Consider the following 13439-nt stretch of genomic DNA (forward strand, 5'->3'; position numbering starts at 1 on the left):
AAAATTGTGTTGTCTCCAAGAGGGGCCACATGCTGGGGAGTCCTTCAGACCTCTTGTTTTGGTAAGTAAAAGTAACCAGATCTTTTAAAATCTGGAGGAAATAAATCCTCTAAGTATTTTTCCAATTACAGAGGACAAGAAAACCCCTTTACCTTCTCTTTGGTTTCCACAAATTAACTGGAAAGGACCAAGTTGAAGGCCTGGGTGTTTCTCCACTTGGCAGCAGTGTTTTGGCCTTTCTTTCAGCCCCTGGCCTCTGAGGCACCAGGACTCCTGCTGTCCTGGCAAGTCACTCCAAAACAAAATAATGTTGTGGCTTTGGTAGCTTCCCATTGGGCTTTTGATTGCCCCACTGTGAAGTGTCCTTTCCTTGCTTGGGGAGCCCCAACAGCCTCTCTTACTGCTTGTTAATGAGACCAAAGGAAGGTCTTTCCACAGTACAGAACCCAGAGCTTTGCCCCTGTCTGACATGCTGTCTAAAAAAATCGATAAAGGAATTAAATCTTTCAGGAAACATCTTAAATATTTGTGATATTTGTGCTTGAAGGTGATGTATGTTTGTCTCTGAATATGGAAAACTAACTCCTGTCCAGTGCATTCAGAATGGATAAACAAGTTGTCATGCATAATTTTAATGGTGGAAATAACTTTCCATGGGTGACAGAATGAGGATAAATGCATTTAATATGAAATCCTTGTTTATATATGGACATATAGGCTATATTTCTTATACATGGTGATGTATTTTCTAAAGTGTTTTTAAGGACTTTATAACCCCAGTTCTGCCCAAAAGAGAACTCACCAGACCATATGGAAACCCTCCCCTTCCTTTAAGAAGTTTAATACATGGGCAAAAGAAGCAGCTGCTGAAGGCAGAAGCCTGACAGTGTCAGCAAAAGCCCCACATGAGGCAGCCCCTGCCTGCTTTGCCTACAAGAAGAGGAATTGCTGCTGGTGGTGAGGGGCTTGGTGGGTTTGGCTGTGTGGGGCAGGGCTGCTCTGGGGGGGGCAGAGGCAGCTCTACCCCATCCTTCAGTGGGGCTGCACCAGGGGGTGTTCACTGTGAGCAAACAGAAGTTCAGCTCTTTCTGCTCTCTCAAGAAAACTTGCTCCAGTCCTGTCCTGTCCTGACCCATGTAACACTGAACCTCTGTGGAGGATGAGTCTGTGCTCTAACACAACACTCTGATCTCAGCTGAGCTTCTCTGCTGTGGGGGTGAAGCAAATAAAAGCAAATAAATGGAAAAGGGGCCAAAATATATTTGGAATTCTCTTCCCTGATGTCAGTGGCCAGGATAGCTGCACAGGTGCCATGCTGAAGGCAGCCTTTTCCTCAATCAAAACATAACAAAAGGGAACAATTCTCAATGTTGGTTCTGTAATTTCATTTCTAATGGCTTTCCTACTATTTGAAGTGAAAGCCCAGCACTGCCAGAGGGCTCTTGAATGGTTTTGACTAATATAAACAAGTATTCAGATGTGATTCTTCCTTTGCAAGCTGATCCCAGCGTGTATTTACCTAAGCCATTCTCTTCTGGGGGTAGCTTGATGACACATTTCCAGCATAAGAATCACTAAACTAGATTTAGTCATGCATACTTGAGTCACAGTCTTGTGTTACTTAATTTAGTACAGGCCATTAAATATTTTTACCTCTGTATTAGGGTCAGGATAGGAGAACTAATCAAGAGAGATTCACAGAGGCTTTATGTGTCATACAAAGTACTCAAGCTAATCTTCCACACTCAAACTTACTCCTCACCACACGTGACTGAGAGAAAAACCCACAGAGGTCACACATTTCATGTATATACACATGTATTTACATGTGAGCTTGCTGAGACAAGTGTGCATGTGTGCAAGGGAAATATTAAACATTAAAACCATCTTCATTTCAAAGCAAAGCATTTCAAGGTGAGAATAAAGATGTTCAAGGTCAGCCAGAGGCACAGAATCCCCAGCCTGGTCTGACCTGAAGATGTTTTGTTGATACACCATGGAAGTATTGCAGTGGCACAAAATACTGCTTAGTTCAGCATTGCTACCTTGGAGCAGGATATGCTTGTTGGGGTTTCAAAGCCCATGGTTTATTAATATATTAAGAGATAGTTACACTGGTGCAAACATCCTTGGTACACAGAGGCCCAAAGTAAAAAAACACATTTGGCATAATCATTTTGGAAATCTTAATCTATTTATCCTCTTTAGTATTCATCTTGTTAAACATGTACAGCACTAGAAAATTTGGTGCTGCTTAAATATTTATCAAATGTCTCCCTGCATGTTTAAAGAGCAAGCAGGCAGCCGGTCATAAACATCAACATTTTTTTTATCATTCCTCCAGGATCACCTACATTTCTTCTTTGCCCCTCAAAGGCTCAGCATCAGCCAGTGCCACAGAGCAGGGAGAAGGCGGGCAGGGTCTGACAGGCTGTGCCAGAGGGGTGGGAGCAGAGCCTGCAAGCCCCTCGGGGCTGAGCCCTGGGTCCCTGGCAAGCAGCGCAGTCCCTGCCTGGGGCTGCAGGGCTGGGGCTGTGCTCAGCCCCTTGCTCAATTCCTGCTGCTCTGTGGGGCTGTGCTCAGCCCCTTGCTCAATTCCTGCTGCTCTGTGGGGCTGTGCTCAGCCCCTTGCTCAATTCCTGCTGCTCTGCGGGGCTGTGCTCAGCCCCTTGCTCAATTCCTGCTGTTCTGTGGGGCTGTGCTCAGCCCCTGCACAGATCCTGCTGCTCTGTGGGGCTGTGCTCAGCCCCTTGCTCAATTCCTGCTGCTCTGTGGGGCTGTGCTCAGCCCCTTGCTCAATTCCTGCTGCTCTGTGGGGCTGTGCTCAGCCCCTGCACAGTTCCTGCTGTTCTGTGGGGCTGTGCTCAGCCCTGCACAGTTCCTGCTGCTCTGTGGGGCTGTGCTCAGCCCCTGCACAGTTCCTGCTGCTCTGTGGGGCTGTGCTCAGCCCTGCACAGTTCCCGCTGCTCTGTGGGGCTGTGCTCAGCCCCTTGCTCAATTCCTGCTGCTCTGTGGGGCTGTGCTCAGCCCCTTGCTCAATTCCTGCTGCTCTGTGGGGCTGTGCTCAGCCCCTTGCTCAATTCCTGCTGTTCTGTGGGGCTGTGCTCAGCCCCTGCACAGTTCCTGCTGCTCTGTGGGGCTGTGCTCAGCCCCTGCACAGTTCCCGCTGCTCTGTGGGGCTGTGCTCAGCCCCTGCACAGTTCCCGCTGCTCTGTGGGGCTGTGCTCAGCCCTGCACAGTTCCTGCTGCTCTGTGGGGCTGTGCTCAGCCCCTGCACAGTTCCTGCTGCTCTGTGGGGCTGTGCTCAGCCCTGCACAGTTCCCGCTGCTCTGTGGGGCTGTGCTCAGCCCTGCACAGTTCCCGCTGCTCTGTGGGGCTGTGCTCAGCCCCTTGCTCAATTCCTGCTGCTCTGTGGGGCTGTGCTCAGCCCCTGCACAGATCCCCACTGCTCTGTGGGGCTGTGCTCAGCCCTGCACAGTTCCTGCTGTTCTGTGGGGCTGTGCTCAGCCCTGCACAGTTCCCGCTGCTCTGTGGGGCTGTGCTCAGCCCCTGCACAGATCCCCACTGCTCTGTGGGGCTGTGCTCAGCCCCTGCACAGATCCCCACTGCTCTGTGGGGCTGCAGGGCTGGGGCTGTGCTCAGCCCCTGCACAGTTCCTGCTGCTCTGTGGGGCACCAAGGAAGCATTTCAGCACATTTTCATTCAGAACAAGTTTTGTTTACCCCCATGATCCCAAATCTCACTCTGGCTTCAAGCTGTTGTATAATCACAACCTTTTTCTGCAAATAAGCATTAAAAACCTGGTTTGCATCACTATCAGGAAGCTTAAAAGCAGAAGGGAAAGAAGAGAACTATTTTAATGTGAATTACAAAATCATAGCAACAACCGTGAGACAATCTGATCCCACCCCCTATTTCACTGGTGACTGGTACATTTCAGCAGTGCTGATGTTTGTGCCAGGTGCATGAAAGGAATTGCAATTAGAATTTGCTTCCAGCCACGTTTCCCGCCACACAGCACCAGTGCCAGCCCAGCACAAACATGCATTCCACTGCTGGGTGCTAGAAGGAGAAATGGAAGCAAAGGGTCCTGGGCAGACCAGGGCATGGTACAGCCCTGGGTTCTGACACCAGCACTGGATGTCCTACAAGTTCCTTGGGCTCAGCATGGTTTTTTTCAGCTGCCTGAGTGATGACAGGGCCAGAGCACAGCCAGGACATCCTTCACTCCAATAGCATCTCCCTCTGAGGAGCCATGCACTTCACAAAGCATCTTTGCTTCCCTTTTACAGACAAGAAAATCAGTGAAAAAGAGGTTACAATAACTTTCTGCCATATGTATTAACAGCTGATGAACCAACAAAATCAAATCAAACCTCTCTGACTCCTAGTTTTGTGCTATTCCCATAAAATCACATTTAACCCTGCTCCATGTGCAGCCAAGAACACTGATGGTGCATTATTCTTTTCATTGTACACAATAGGACATTTAGTATCAATGGTTCAGTGACAATATTTGAAGTTGTTTCAAGTAGAGTTTTTGGGGGCCCAATTCTGTACCTTCCAAAACTTTCCTTAATGATACAGATAAAGGAGTGGAGGGTGTCCTTATAAAATATGCAACTGATGCCAATTTGAGAGACAACAGCAAGCATTTTGGAGACAGAACTATTCAAATTAGTCCTTAGAAACTGGGGAAGTTCTAAATCAAATATATAAAATCAAATAATGCAAAGTGAAAAGGAGGAAAAAAAATCAAACACACAGCCAAAAAACCCCCAACCCTGAAAATACATGCATTACCAGCAGTATTGCATAAGAGATTCTGGATATTGCAGGAACACACACACTGAGTATGTGCCTACCAAGAAGGCAGACTCATCAGTGCATGAAGAAAAGGCTCTTCATGATGTGGGATGTTAGGTTGCTTTCCTAAGGAAAGGAGCTCTCAGCTGGAGTAGCATGTTTACACAGGAGAACTATATGTTTTAAAGGACACATGCAAATTGGAAAGACAGAAGACAGAAATGACAACATGACTCTTAGGATAGCTTTGAAGAACTGGGCTTTGATCCAGAAACCAGAAGACCAGAGAAAGGACATGCCAAAGGACATGCATGTTCCACTGCATGTTTCAGTATTCCAAACACTGTTAGAAAAAGGACAATCAATTATTCCCCATGTCCACCGAGGGAAGGATGAGCAGAAATTAACCTAATTTTCAGCAAAGAATATTTAGGTTAAATATTAGGAAAATTTTCTTATTATGAGCATAATTAAGTGTTAGACCAGACTGCCTGAGGGACATGGTGTGAGGCACTGCCTTCAATGGAGTGCAAGTTGGACAATGCCTCAGGATGTTCTGGGAAGAGTTTGCAGCTGGGAGGGGGAACTGGGGACCCTTCCCACTCTGTTTCTCGACACATGTGGTATTTCTCCTGTTGTGAGATCCACTGACCCAAAGAAATGTAATATTCTTGACACCACTATCTGTCCTAATAGCCATCTGGTCTTCATAGCAGCTTGTGGAGCAAAAGAGAGAGGCTACAAGTTTGCTCCAACTGATTAAACAACTCAGTTAATAAGGCTGAATAAAAGTGTTCCAGATAAATTATTTTGGTCACAAATAAGTTCAAAATGACTTCATACTATGATCAAAGCACTGCTAAATCTGTGCTAAACCTCCTCCTGCCCACCAAAAAGAACTGACATTTTGCAGATTTGAAATACAGCAACTGAGGCAGCCTGGATACAAAGGTTAACCTGGACAGATTAATATGAGCTTGTATAAAGCTCTTAATGCTATTCCAAATGCTAATAGTGACTGACATTATAGGGTTTCCTGGAACTGATTTAGAAATACAAGAATTGTTTGCAATAAAGACTGTTTATCTTACAAGAAGAGCAAGAATTCCTTAACTACCCTGCAATTTAACCAATTATGATCTCATTTAACAGAAAATTCATTTCTAAACATGGCATTTATCTGTCTGATTTCCCAAGACACTGTACTGTACCATACCCTGCTCTTCAAACAGGGCTCCAGAAGCACTGCTGAAATATATGTTGGCAAAAAGCTGTGGAAAAAGCAAATTTTATTTTAACCATTTTGCCTGTCAGTAAAGTGAATTGTTTCCTCAAGGTGAGAATGAGTGGACAGACATTCCTAGCGAGGGGCTTCAGATTCTCAATGTCCATCCCCATGCCTGTTGCACACCCTGGGGTGGGCAGCTCCTGGTTAAGCAGTAAATGGTCCTCAGTGCTCTTCAGCACACAGGTGCTCTATGGAGTTGCTTTTGAAGCTTTTCAGCCATGCACATTTCTCCTTTTTATTTCAGCCAAACACATAATTTTCTCTTCTCTCTTTTTTTTCTTTTTAGTTAAATAACAAATGTGAAACTATTGTGAATCTGGCAAAGGCATAAGAGGAATTTTGAGAACCTCAGGGAGCTGAGCCATTTCACTGAGAATAATCTTAGCTCACAAATAGAACAGCAGTCCCTGGAAGTATTGCAAATCCTGCTTCAGCAGCAAAAAATATCTTAGATTTTTTCCCCCTCTTAAAGAAAGAGAGGAAATAATATACTTTAAATCTTTAAGTGTCTCTGCCAAGAACTTTAGACCAGATGATCCTTGAGGTTCCTTCCAATCTGGTATTCTAGGATTCTGTGATTTAGGCTTCCAGTTATGAAATACCATCTCCCCTCCTTCATCACAGAAGAACCTCAATGTTAAAAAAGAAATTGAACTTCTCAGAAAAAATCAAAATACAAGCTACTTACAGAAAATAAATATCAAAATGGCTATAATATAAACTAACTTAGGCTGGAAATTCAACTGGAAGAATTTTTTAAGTGTATGTGGTATTCTGTGCCAATAACTATTAACATTAACATTAACTGTGTCACAAACTAATAACATTTGATGTATACCAGAATTCAAACTTGGCCAACAGCTGAACACACATTTATCTCTTCTTGTTGAGTTCAGTGTAAAGTGTATTCAGTCCCATCCAAGGGAATGTTTCCTAGTATTTCTTGGAATTTTCATAAATTCACATAGGCAGGAAATATTTTTGATGTGATCTCTCTGCTCTTTCTTTGGCAACTCTTGGGCAGAATTACTATGCACACTTTTTAATGACATTTTGCTGGGTTTTGCTCTGTGTATTGAGATATTCTGCAAACTACTTAAATCCAATTACAAAACCACTGCACTGTGCATGTTTCATAATATGAAACAGCTGCTAAGGAAAGCTCAAAATACATCTCATGTGCACTTTTTAATTACATGCCTTTACTGTACCAACTCTCAGCTCATACAGAATATATAAACTAATACATTTTACTGCAGTGAATTGTGGATTACTTTTTATAGGATGATTGCTTCTACAACTACAGCACAAATTGGGAATTTATTTATTTCCATACTACAAATAGCAGAGGGTAACAGCTACAAATCTGAAAAAGCAAACATTCAAGCCTGTACAGAGGCAAATGCTAGGATGAGCAAGGTGCAACAGAAGCAGAAAAAGCTTAACCAAAACATGGTGAAAATTACTACTATTTGGACTATGCCTCTAATTCCCTTGTAAGGCCGTTCTGTGGTTGCCTCATCAAATGGGCAGAATGAAATGCAGAGGAATTTAATGGGGTGTCCATGTAGAGAGAGAAATGGGAACAGAAGTGTGCAATCTAAGCTCTAAGCTATTAGACCCAAGTATCTGTAATTCAATGTACAAGGAATTAAAGAGCAGAAAGACTGCCCCAATATCAGTGAGGCTCAGAGTTATAGATAAAGCATTAGAATAATAAATAATGGCTTCCAGGTTTGTCAAAAGGCCTTTTCTACATTAGCAGCTGTGGAAGATTTTCAGGCTTCATATGTTGAAGGGAATACTGTTGCTTTCTAGTTGGAATTGGCACCAAAATCCTAATATTTTATCTGTCATGTCCACTTTGGACCACTGACTGTTCCAAGAACAGACCCTCTTTTTAAAAACTTGTTTCATTATTTAACATGTTTTTTCCCAATACATTATTAAGAAAAAAAAAAGAGAAAAACATAGAAATTCTACCTGGCAAGATTCAAGAATGGTGCTACACTATCATAATATCTTCAGTTTGTCAAATGACAGGACTAAAATAACCTCATAAAGGTCAAATGGCACCAAACAGTGTTGGGCCAAGATGTAGAGGTCAGACTTGAAGACTTACAATCACCACCGAGTGGTACCACACCTAATTCTTTGGTATTGCTTGGTATTGTGGACCCTCTACACTGGTCATCACTATTGTGAGGCTGTTCAAAAGAGTGAAAAAGAAACTGGAAAATTAAACTAGACTACTGAGGTGAAGGCTAAAATTTTAGTCTTTAATGATGAGAGAAGATGTCTGTTCAGACATTTCACAGTACACCAAAGTCTACTCTCATGTGACACCCAGGTACCTCTTCCCAGGAGTCTGCCACACCTGCTAGCTTAGTATTGAAACCAGTATAAATCTTCATGGATTTGTGTATGTTGTACATATGAATCACATGCAAGGTAATCAGAACAGTCCTCCTGGCTTAAAGGAAAAAAATATAAATCAAGGAGCTTATGAAACAGCACCTGACCATTCCTTTCTTCACAAGATGCAGTACAGACCAAAGAGTGCCAGACTTACTGCAGTTCCTTTTATGAAAGCAGGTGATGAGCAAACTTGATGAAAGTCAGTCTCTGTTTTGCTCAGGTTATGGATTATGTGTGCAATGTCTGTTTTCTGTGGATGTGGGGGCCTCTATTCCCAGGCCAAAGGGTGCAGACTGCAGGGTGTGCTCAGGTGAACATCCTGCACCCCCAGACTTCACTATTCCTTGAACTGTACCAGTCTGGAGACTCATGTGGACTTATGGAGCCAGAGACCAGACACTTGAGCACAGATCAAACAAGACAACAGTGTGCATCACCCCTGCTGCACCCATCAGCCCCACTGGGAGCTCAGGCAGGGAGGGAAGCTGCAGCCTGCAGCAGGGCACAACCAAGAGGCAGAACTCTGTGCCTCTGGGAGCATGAGGCTGATTCTTGCTCTGCTGCCTGCACAAATACAGCTGTATGCTACCTCAACTCAGGCCACATTTTAAGATTACAGATTAACTTTAAAGCAAAAAACCTCAGGTGTCCTCCAACATACATGTTCTCTGTTCTCAAAGGTTTAATGTTGCCATGAAATACTTACAAAATGAAAATCATTTGATGTTCTGACATGCAAAAAGACAAAGAAACAGGGATAAAGGGCAGCTTTTCTCTTTCATATCTTACATGCTTCAACATTAGAAATACTTGACAATTTCTTGGTCTATAGCTTATTTCTTGGCTTATTTCTTGACAATTTCTTGGTCTATAGCTTAGCAGCAAGAAGGTAAAATACAGGAAATAAATTAATGTGAGCATTAGGGAAAGAAAGAGCCAATCTTCACAAAATTCTGAAAATACCTTCCTAGGAAAAAAAATTCATTAATTTATAGGAAAAAATGCCATTTTGCTTGGGTCTTGTTATCATCAGGGCAGCAGTATTTGTCTCAGCCATAATGAATGGTTTTGTATCAAACTTGAGAAGCCCAAGGAAGGAGATGGAGCTGTGAGGTGGCAGAGGGGAGAGGTTGCATTCCTGTTTTGTGTGATTACAGCTTGTGGGTAGTAGGCTGCTATCCCAGAGGTTCAGTGGGAACTGGGATCTTGGGATGGGGACAAAAATGTTGGGGGAATTTTTAAGTGTGGAGCTGAACACGAGGAGAGGGAGGGAAAAGTTCATCACCTAGATCATAAAACCTGGACAATGATAAAAATTGCTCTCTACTCACGCTGAAAGAACCTTAGGGGATCAGGTGTTCATCACAACTCTGTGAAGGGCTTTCAAAAGCCTTTACTTTCTTTACTATCCTGGTAATAATTTACAGCTGAGGTATAGTCTATATTGGATAAATCGTTACACCTCATATAGTTCATTTGAGGAGACTTGCAGTAGGTGTAAAGTTAATAATAGAAACTGGAGCGAAGGGGCCCTGTCAGGTTAATCCTATGAAGTGTGTTGTTTATGAGCTCCCTACAACATGTTGTAGGTGGTGGTGTCATTCTCCCTGAAAACAATAAATGGATGCCTTCCTTTCTTGTGTTTTGTTGTGCTACAGATTATTTAATACTGATATTAAAAATAACCTTCTTCCAATCTTCTTTACTCACGTCAGACAGCATTTACTACAGAGCAAGCAGACAAAAGAAGGTCACTGCAGTAGCTAAGCTCCTGAGGTAGGATTACATTTTGTGGAAAGCATGGGATAGTCACCCTGTGCTGAGGGGGCTTCTGCTTGTCAGAGAGTCACAAATGGAGATGAAAACCAATCATCTTTTTCCTGAAAAGTGACTATCCAGATCAATGACTTTGCTTCTGTGATAGCATTCACATATGTACTTGGTTTAGCTGATTAAATATTTTTGTACTGTTCTGTTCTTACTTATACACAGATACTTTTATTGGATTCATAGTTTGTGTAAACAGCCTTTCTGGCTTTTGCCCAAGCAGTCCATCTCAGATCCTGGCTTTCAGAAGAAATTTATATATGCATTCATTATAAAAATCCCAAAATATGTAAGCCATAAGAGAGAAGAAGAATCTATCACTTCTAATCTCCAGGTGTCCATGACATTAGCCTGAGGTGAGGCCACTGTCTAGGCTCATGCTGCCCCACATACAGCTCTAGCCACTTGCATCATCTGCACAGATGGATTTGTTAGCCAGGACTGAGCTTTGTGACTGTGCCTGTGGGACCCAGCCCTGCTGAAGCCTGTATATCCCACACAAGATTTTAGTATATCACAAGAAAGAGCTGTACTGGTAGCAATGCTTAACAAACAAGGAAATACCAGCATTGAGAACAGTCCTATGTCCCATGGCAGTACCCTGACTTCTGAAGGGGAAGGCACCAAACTTGTGTGTTCAAATTTGGTAAACAGGAGCATCCTCATTTAAAATCTCTCTATCAGGTGAAATTACACACGTGCAGGAGGTTTTAAGGACTTCATCTGAAAGCATTCATCCAAAGTCATAAGTTGCTTTCTAACAAACAGAAATGCCCTTGCTGATATTGCCATGTTGTCCTCTATCAGACAACTCATTACATCCAGCTCCCACAGCAAGAACCTTGGAGATGCTGACCAGGACCTTTTTGTCACCTGAGAAGTGTAAGGTGCTGGAGCTGGAACCAAAACCTGGAGTGGTAGTTGGCCATTTCACCCCAATCTGTTTACCAAACAGCATCAGAACCAAGTCAGGATCTTGAAAAGAATGTGAAAATGAAGAGGAGAAGAGCGTGGAATGAAGCTGCAGAAAATCTTCACTTGCTGGAGCCAAAGACATTTGGGTTTTCTTTCGGGTTACTGATTTTGTTCTAGTGTCAAAAAGACATGTGCCTTTCCCATTTTTGTTTCAAGCATTCCTGACTTTGTAGTTTATCAGGATGCCAAGAGGCAAAGCTTGCAAGCAGAAATAAAACATAGCAATGATGGAAAAACAGAATGAGTCTGTATGGGGGGGTGGGGGAGCTCATAAAAGAAGATACAAGCTTCAAGTACATGCATCATATAATCCCTGTCATTTTGTATCTTTGTTTAGCTGTGAAATCTGTTATAGCAACTACTACTGGCTTGTTTCCTCAGATGAAAAACAACAAATATAATTTTTAAGTTCCCTGACGAGTTGACATGCAGATTTATCACAGTCACAAGAAAGGGGCACAACAGAGAGTAATGGCAGGATGTGTAGCTGACAAAACATCAACTCTCTGAAGGCATCCTAAAGTGATATAAATCTTCCATTCAAATGAAGGCAATTCTTACTGAAATCATACCCTAAACTGACATGAATCAAAGGTCTACCATGAAACATCACACTGTTTTCTAAGCTTGAGAATTAATGTGAGTAACATTGTCCTTTTCATTCTTTTTTTTTTATTTTTCCTTGGGAGTAAGAAATTAAGCAAATACATGGCAGAGTATAGCACACAGCAATTGTAGTGTTTCCCACCATTTTTATGGATTCCAATAATTCTTTCAAATTTTGCATGCTTTGTGTCTAATACAGCAAGATGTTCCTCCTGCTTGCTCTAACTCCATTTCTCTTCTCTCACAGAGCCTGCAGAGCCTGGGTGAGGCTGGCTCCAGCCTTGAAGAGCTCACAGCTTGGAGTTCGGGTTGTGAACTCATCCAGCCTGTAATCCTTTAAGCCTTGCATCCCACAGAAGAATTAAGGATGAGGAAGGCTGCAGCTGTGGATGTCAGAGAGGGGAGAAAGAGTGAGTGTGGGGAGCTGAGCAGAAGGAGGCCATGGCCATGCAGGTAGCTGGTGAGTGCTGCTGGGCAGCATTTGCTAATTGGGAGGGCTGGCAGAATCCAAAGTGTGGTATTGAGTGGCAAGAGGAAGGGCAGAGCTAGGCAGAGTGCACAGAGGACAGGGAAGGACTCAGGGGTTGTAACCCACAGAAAGCACAGCAAAGTGGGCAGGCATTGGGCTAAAGGGCAGAGCTGGTTCAATTTTGGGATGCTGGCAGAATGCTGGATGCTGTCACTCTGACAAGTTCTTGGCAAAGGGTGTATGTAAATCACTTTTCTCCTCAGCCCTGGTGCAGAGAAGGCATGCTGCTCCTCTCCCACACTTCCATGCACCCTTCTCTCCCTAAACAAACATCCAGATGAAGACTAAACACAATATAAGAGGTCCTTATTCTTTGTACTTTGTCCTTTTACTTTTTTGGGAGGTGGAAAGTTTGGAGTTATGATTTAAGTCTCTTCAGGGAATACTATACCTAGCTGGACTCCAACTAATGAAAAAGGCTATTTATCTAATAGACCTTTAATCACAAGCTCTACTTAAAAATCAATTACATGATACAACCATTATAGTTAAGCTCTAAATCTCATGTATCTTCCTGTTATCTGAGGATTTTCCTCTGAGATAACAGAGATGATTGATACGCAGCCAGATTTTCAAATGCTCACCACAGCGTATGGGTCAGGTTTTTTTCTTCCAGCTGTTACTGTTTTGGAAGCTTATACAGCAGGTTTCCAGAGGCCTTATCACCTACTCTGCTGTGGTTTGATAGACTGCTTCCTATTTATGTGAGCAATAAGGGTTCAGCTGCCTCGGGAACCTGACCACAGCTCTGAGCGCTGACATAATTTAAAAGTTTTGGCCACAAAGAACAGAGCTGGAAGGCATCCTGATTAAATTTAGCCCAATCACCCTAAAAAGGCACAAAGGACCACAGATAGAAGATGATGCATTCCCTCAAGGACAAGTTTTCTTGATGTCTCTGAGCTTGCTAAGACTCCATCCTGTTTTCACACACTCCTGAATGTGACTGTGTTCCACATGCAGGCAGCACACAGACCAGCACATCCCTCA

This window comes from Molothrus aeneus, chromosome 4 (genome assembly GCF_037042795.1).
Source record: "Molothrus aeneus isolate 106 chromosome 4, BPBGC_Maene_1.0, whole genome shotgun sequence".
NCBI classification, from domain to species: Eukaryota; Metazoa; Chordata; class Aves; order Passeriformes; family Icteridae; genus Molothrus; species Molothrus aeneus.